This window comes from Lynx rufus, unplaced genomic scaffold (assembly GCF_022079265.1).
Source record: "Lynx rufus isolate CCGP_SWC_20201006 ecotype Redwood Valley unplaced genomic scaffold, mLynRuf1.p SCAF_23, whole genome shotgun sequence".
Taxonomy (NCBI): Eukaryota; Metazoa; Chordata; class Mammalia; order Carnivora; family Felidae; genus Lynx; species Lynx rufus.
In genome coordinates, this window is record NW_025814838.1 from 5,067,672 (window position 1) to 5,074,014 (window position 6,343).

Genomic DNA, 6,343 nt, shown 5'->3' on the forward strand with positions numbered 1-6,343 from the left:
AGCCTCCAAACCCACCAATGTCTACCCTGGTCAGAAGTAACCACTGTTTTGGGGTGCCTTGGTGGCTCGGTCAGTGTAAGCATCTGACTTTGGCTCAGGTTGTGATCTTGTGCCTTCTGATCATGTACCTTGTGACCTCTCAGCTCTTGAGCTCAAGCCCCGCCTCTGTCAGCGCAAAATCTGCTTCAGGTCGTCTTTCTCCCTCTCTCTCTCTGCCCCTCCCCCATTTTCACTCTTAAACAAGAAAAATAAACATCAAAAAATCATTGCAAAAAAAACAAGTAGCCACTGTTTTTTTAAATTAAAAACATTTTTTTATTAACGTTTATTTATTTTTGAGAGACAGAGACAGAGCATGGGCGGGGAAGGGGCAGAGAGAGAGAGAGAGAGGGAGACACAGGATCTGGAGCAGGCTCCAGGCTTCCAGCTGTCTGCACAGAGCCCGACGCGGGGCTCAAACTCAGGAACCGGGAAATCACGAACCGCCGCCCCCTCCCACCGGTGCGCGGCCTAGCCGGGGCGGGAGTCTGGACCCGCGGCGACGCCGGGAGGCGGGGCTCCGCGCGGTCGGCGTGGAGGCCCGGGTGGGGGGGCGGAGGGGGCTCGGGCAGCAGGGGCCAGGACTGGCGCCGCGGCCAGACCTGGCGTTCGTCTGCCATTCCGACCCCGCTGGGCCAGGGGCAGGCGGCGCCGCTGGAAATCACGCGGCGGTGAACGCGGGGCTCCAGCCCGGGAGGAGGAGCAGGAGGAGGAGGAGCCGGAGCCACCGCCTCCCGCTGCCGGCTCCGGCCGCCGCCGCCGCCGCCGCCGCCCCGGCCCAGGAGGATGAGGAGGAGGAGGAGCCACCGCCGCGGCCGCCACCGCCCCCTTGGCCCGAGCCGAGGTAATTCCGCCAGTCCGTCCCCCGCGTCGGCGAGGGCGGGGTTACGGCCCGGGAGGAGGAGGAGGAGCCGAGGCAGTCGCCGCTGCCGTCTGGGCCGGCAAGGGATGTAGTAGCGCCAGGCCGTCCCCCGAGCTGCACGGCCGGAGCCCCGCGGGCCGCCGCTGCCGCAACCGCTATGAAGAAGCAGTTCCACCGCATCAAGCAGCTGGCCAACCGGACCGTGGGCAGGTGAGTGAGCCGCGCCAGGCCGGTCGGGGGCGCGCGGGCCGGGGGCCGGGTCGGGGTCCGGGCCGGGGCCGGGGTGGGCCGGCTGCCCCGCGGGGCCCCGCGCTCCGGCCCGGCCGCCCGCCCGCTCCGCGCCGGGTCCGCTGCGGGCCAGGGACGAGGGCTGCGCCACGCCGTGGCCTGGCGGCCAGCTCGGGCCGCCGCCCGAGGTCCCGGGAACAGCGGGGCGGGCCGGCCTCCCGGGACGCCCCCGCGTGGGGCCCCGCCGCCCATTGTCCCGGCCCCGCTGAGCATCGTCCTCTGGGGTCTGGACCCAAGCTTTCCCCGGGCCTCCCCCCATCTCCCGGGGCTTTGCCTTGGGCGAAAACTCGGCTAACTGGTGTGCCCGAGGCCGGCGGGCGCGGTGCTCTGGGGGGCGGCATTCTCAGCCTTTCCGGTCTGGCATAGGCATCAGGATTGGGATTTGGGGGGTATTTGGGTCAAGAGGAAAGCTAGAAAGCAGAGAAGTTACCTCTCCCCCCCCCACCCCCCGCCCCCCCGCCGCAGCCAGGAGTGATATTCTGTGTGTGAGTGGCTCACCCATTGTGTCTGTGATGGATGCATAGAGTTCTGAGTGGTGTCTTGCGAGGAAGTATTCTCTTCCCAACAATGAGGACCTCGTGAGTCACCCCACAGTGAGGTTCTGTGGGATGGACGTGTGGGAGAATTCGTAACGGCTAGAAGAAGTTGAGTTCTCATGATGCAGTTTGTGGACAATGGGTGCATGAGTCTGTTTCGGAAGATGGTTTGTGTATCACAGGCGCGAGGATGATGCAGTGGTCTCTTGAGTGGGGTGTCCCAAAGAAGAGAATTAGGATGGCTGATTCATCCGTGCAAGAGACCCTTATTGAGCCCAAATTATGTGCCGTTGTGGAAAGTAGAAAAGAATCCAAGTGAATACAAACGCGGCTTCTGCCCTGAAGGGGCTCCACAGACGTGTGGAAGAGATAGGCAAGCAAAAATGATTATGTACCACGAGGTAAGTCCTTACAGAGGGATGGCTGACACACTAAGTGAAACTCTACTCTTACTGGAAGGAGAGAGGTAACACAACACAACAAAACAAAAAAAACAGGAGAAAATTTGACCAGAGCCTTTCCCCTCTATCTTTCAACACTTCTTTCAAACTTCTGTTGTATTGAGTAGGTCCCTTTTTTTTTTTATTAAAAAAAATTTTTTTTTGTAAATATTTATTTTTGAGAGAGAGGGTAGACAGAACACGAGCGGGGGAGAGGCAGAGAGAGAGGGAAACACAGAACCCGAAGCAGGCTCCAGGCTCCGAGCTGTCAGCACAGAGCCTGACGCGGGCCTCAAACCCACGAACCGAGAGATCGTGACCGGAGCCGAAGTCAGACACTTGACCCAGTGAGCCACCCAGGTGCCGCGTAGGTCTCTTTTGATTGTCAGTCAACCCACCTCGAGGGGCGCCTGGGTGGCTCGGTTGGCTGAGGATCCGGCTCTTGATTTCAGCTCAGGTCATGATCTCACAGTTCCTGGGATCAAGCTCTGTGCCAATGGTGGGGAGCCTGCTTGGGATCTTCTCTGTCTCTGCCCCTTCCCCGCTCTCTGTCTCAATGACGAAAAAAGAAAAAAACACACAAAACCAAACCAACTGGAATTGTTATAAGCCAAGCTGCGAATTTGATTGGCTCCTATGTGAGGAAAAGAGTCCAAAAGCAACACAGTTGCAGCCAGGGCTGGCTCCAGGGGTTCCGCTCTTTAGGGAAGCTGTGTCCATAAGCAGGAATCACCCACCCCTCCACCCCCACCCCGGCTTCCAACGTGTTCAGTTCAAGTCCCAGGGGGACAAAGAATACCTTTCACTGTGGCCAGAGCCCCAGGATTGACTCTGGAGGTATCTGATGGGGTCAGTGGCCTTTCCCTGGACATGGCAATGGAGTCAGCCCCACGCAAGCCACAGGGGCCTAGAATGGGAGGGTGCTGAGCCCCCTCCCCCGCAAGATAACCGGGGTGTTCTTACCAGCAGGAGGCAGGAAGTGTGGTCTTTTCTAGTCCTGCTGAAAGGAAAGAAAGAGCTTTTTGGAAATCCCTGACGCAGAGAAGCCAGTAGCTGCGGATGGCAGTTGGCGTGGAGGGTGTGGAGGCAGGGGTGCACCAAGGTGGGGAACTTGCGCATTTGGTTGTGAGGTCGATGAGTCCAGGAGGACAGGGATCTGGGGGCCTAATAGCAGAGTTGACTACGCGGGTGAGGCTCTGGAAGGGAGTGTCTCTTTGGGTGTAGGTTTCTGCCAAGATGGAAGCTCTCCCTGGAGGCCTGAATGTTCTCCTAGATAGAGTAGCCTTTAGGTAAGTCCGGGTTGCAAACTCCAAGCCTCAGGGGGCCAGGCTAATAATAATGAAATAAGAGCGACTTAGACCAGGGGAGGGCCGTGGGGGACCCGACGGTGCCTGTCTTACCAAAGGGCCGCGTGAGAATATGGGCCCGCTGTCGGGCCCGACCTTTGGAGTTGTTGAGAAAGGCCTCAAGTCTAGATTTTCATGAAGATGAGGTGGCATTTAATGCCAATCGAAAACAACCACCAGGACCCTGAGCGGGACTAAACAAAATACATCTGTGGCCAGATTCGGCCTGTGGGTCACCAGTGGGCAGTTGCTTGTGGAAAAGGTTGGGGAGGTGAAGATTCCTGTGGTGATTTTTCTCTTTTTCCTCCTGCACCCCACCCTCCTGTCACTGCCTTCTGAGTTCTTGGGTTTGTCGACGAGCTCGTCCTTTCCTTTACAGAAACGTTTCAGAGATCCGAGAGTAGCCATCATCACTACTTCTCTCCTGGTTTGGTTTACCAAGTGCTGTACCGAACCACCTGGCCTGGTCTCACCTACTGGTGCTTGTTATCATTTCTGGTTTAGAGAGAAGAAAAATGACCTGCCGTTGTCTGCCCGGCCAGCGAGTGGCCGAGGCAGGACTTGGGGCCAGGGTGTGACTCTGGACCCCGTGTGTTTCCGACTGTAGACACTGGGCCGGCTGCCCGCCAGGGAAGGGTTCCTGTGGATGAAATGTCTTTGGTGCTTGCTGACTTGCTGGGCTAGATGCTTCTGAGTCAAGTCTCTTGCTGCCTTGTCCACGGCAACTCCCAGAGGTGATGTTATTTATTCCTGGTTTAATGATGAGGAAGCGAGGACTCAAAGAGGTCACCGGGCTAGTTAATAAGAGCGCTGCCGTTCATCAGAAACCAGGGTTCTGCTTCCAAAGCAGATAGAAGTCCTTACTTCACGGAAGGCAACTCTTTTCTTTAAGAAACCCCGTGTTAGAATTCTGTGTGACGACGCTTCCACCGAATCCTGGAAGCTGAGAGTTGGATGTTGCTCTCGCCCAGGGGCTCCCGCCAGGGATGGCCCCCTGGGGGACATTTGGCAATGGCCGGAGACGTTTTTGTTTTTGTCGTGACTTGGCTCGGGCGTGGGGTGCTCCTGGCATCTGGCGACACAGGCCGGGGATGCTGCTGACCAGCCTACACCGCCCAGGACAGCCTCGCCGCACAGAATTATCTGGTCCCAAATGTCAAGAGTGGTGAGGTTGGGAAAGCCTGGTCGAGTCCTTTGAGATTCTGGATACGTGAATCGTGAAGACCAAAGATCCGTGATGTTTGCCTGCAGGGTGAAGGTGCGTTCCGTTTGGTCTGTTCCTTACGTGTGGAAGCATTTCTGACAATCATTGGCCCGTATTGAACACTTGGGAGTTTTCACGTGGAAACCTGGGCTTCCTGCTGCTTCTCAAATCTTGCAAGACCTAGCGAAGCCTGGCATCGCGCCCTCGCGCAGGTACACGTCGTCGTAGCTGCAGCTGCGTAGGTGCTGTCCCGTCTGGGCGGGGCATCGACCGTCCAGTGTGCCCGGGTCCCTACCTGGCTTGTCCTGCTGTGGTACGTTCCTTGCGGACCCCTTCCTGCTCACGGATCTCTCAACGACCTTCTCCAGGAGCAGCAGAGTCTCTGCCTCGCGAGGTAGCCCGTTGCGTCAGGGGCAACGTGAGTCAAAGGCCTCTCTGCCCGTGAGTCCCAGGGGAGTCCTCTGCTGCCACGACGCCTGTGTCTCTCTTCCGCGAGACGGCCCTTTCTGTATTCGGCGTCGCAAACCGCACACCGTGTCCTCGCTCGATCAGCGGTAACGTTCTCCACCCCTCACCTATTCCACACCCCGCCTTCTTCCGCCTTTTCCAGGGGAGGTGGCTGTGCTTGGTTCGCTTCAGTCTGAGTGGATCCCGTCCAGCCTCTGCATAGAGCAGAGGAGGAGAGGAATGTGTTCTCCCCACGACCTCTGAATCCGAGCTTCCGTGGCCTGGTCATCCACTGTATTACCTCCTGTGAAATCAAACAGGGTTGTTTATAGGTGAGTGAAGAAAGCCCGTGGTTCACTGAACCAAAATGAACCCTAAACAGATGTGCTCACGTGTGGCCTTATGGCGTTGGTTTTACACGTGAAGGCAGCATGTCATTCTAAGAGGAAACGATGTCTGTGGTCGTGGTTCCCAGTGTGTCCACGGCAGCCCCCTGCCCCCGAGATTGGACATGGGTGTATGGCATAGGGTCCCAGAGTCAGTATGCACACCACGCAGTCTTGTCGGACTGGCGATGTGTGGCCTTCATCATTCTGTTTCTGTGTCTCAAATGTAGGCAGATGCCCTCGTAATCAATCCAAGTCTAGATCCACGTACAAATATTATTACACTCCTCCCTGCCGTGTGTGTCTATTTTCTTAAACGTGGATGTGAAAAGTACAGCAGGCCCACGGACCTTTTTCCAAAACCCTAGGGGCCAGATGGGTTTTGGAATTCAGACGTTTCCAGGTTTTATTTCTTTTTTTTTTTTTTAATTTCTTTTTTTTTTTTTTTTACGTTTATTGATTTTTGAGACAGAGAGAGACTGAGCATGGACGGGGGAGGGTCAGAGAGAGGGAGACACAGAACCCGAAACGGGCTCCAGGCTCTGAGCCGTCAGCACAGGGCCCGTCGCCGGGCTCGAACTCACGGACCGCGAGATCATGACCCGAGCCGAAGTGGGACGCTCAACCGACTGAGCCAGCCAGGTGCCCCATAAGTAGCCACTGTTTTCAGTTATACTTCTATCCGTATAAACCCTGCTACCCTTAAAACACCTGGGATGCCAACAGATTTAAAGACGGTAAATAGTTTGCTCTTTCTTCTAGATTTGGCTAATAGGTTCTGTTCAGCGCTGATTT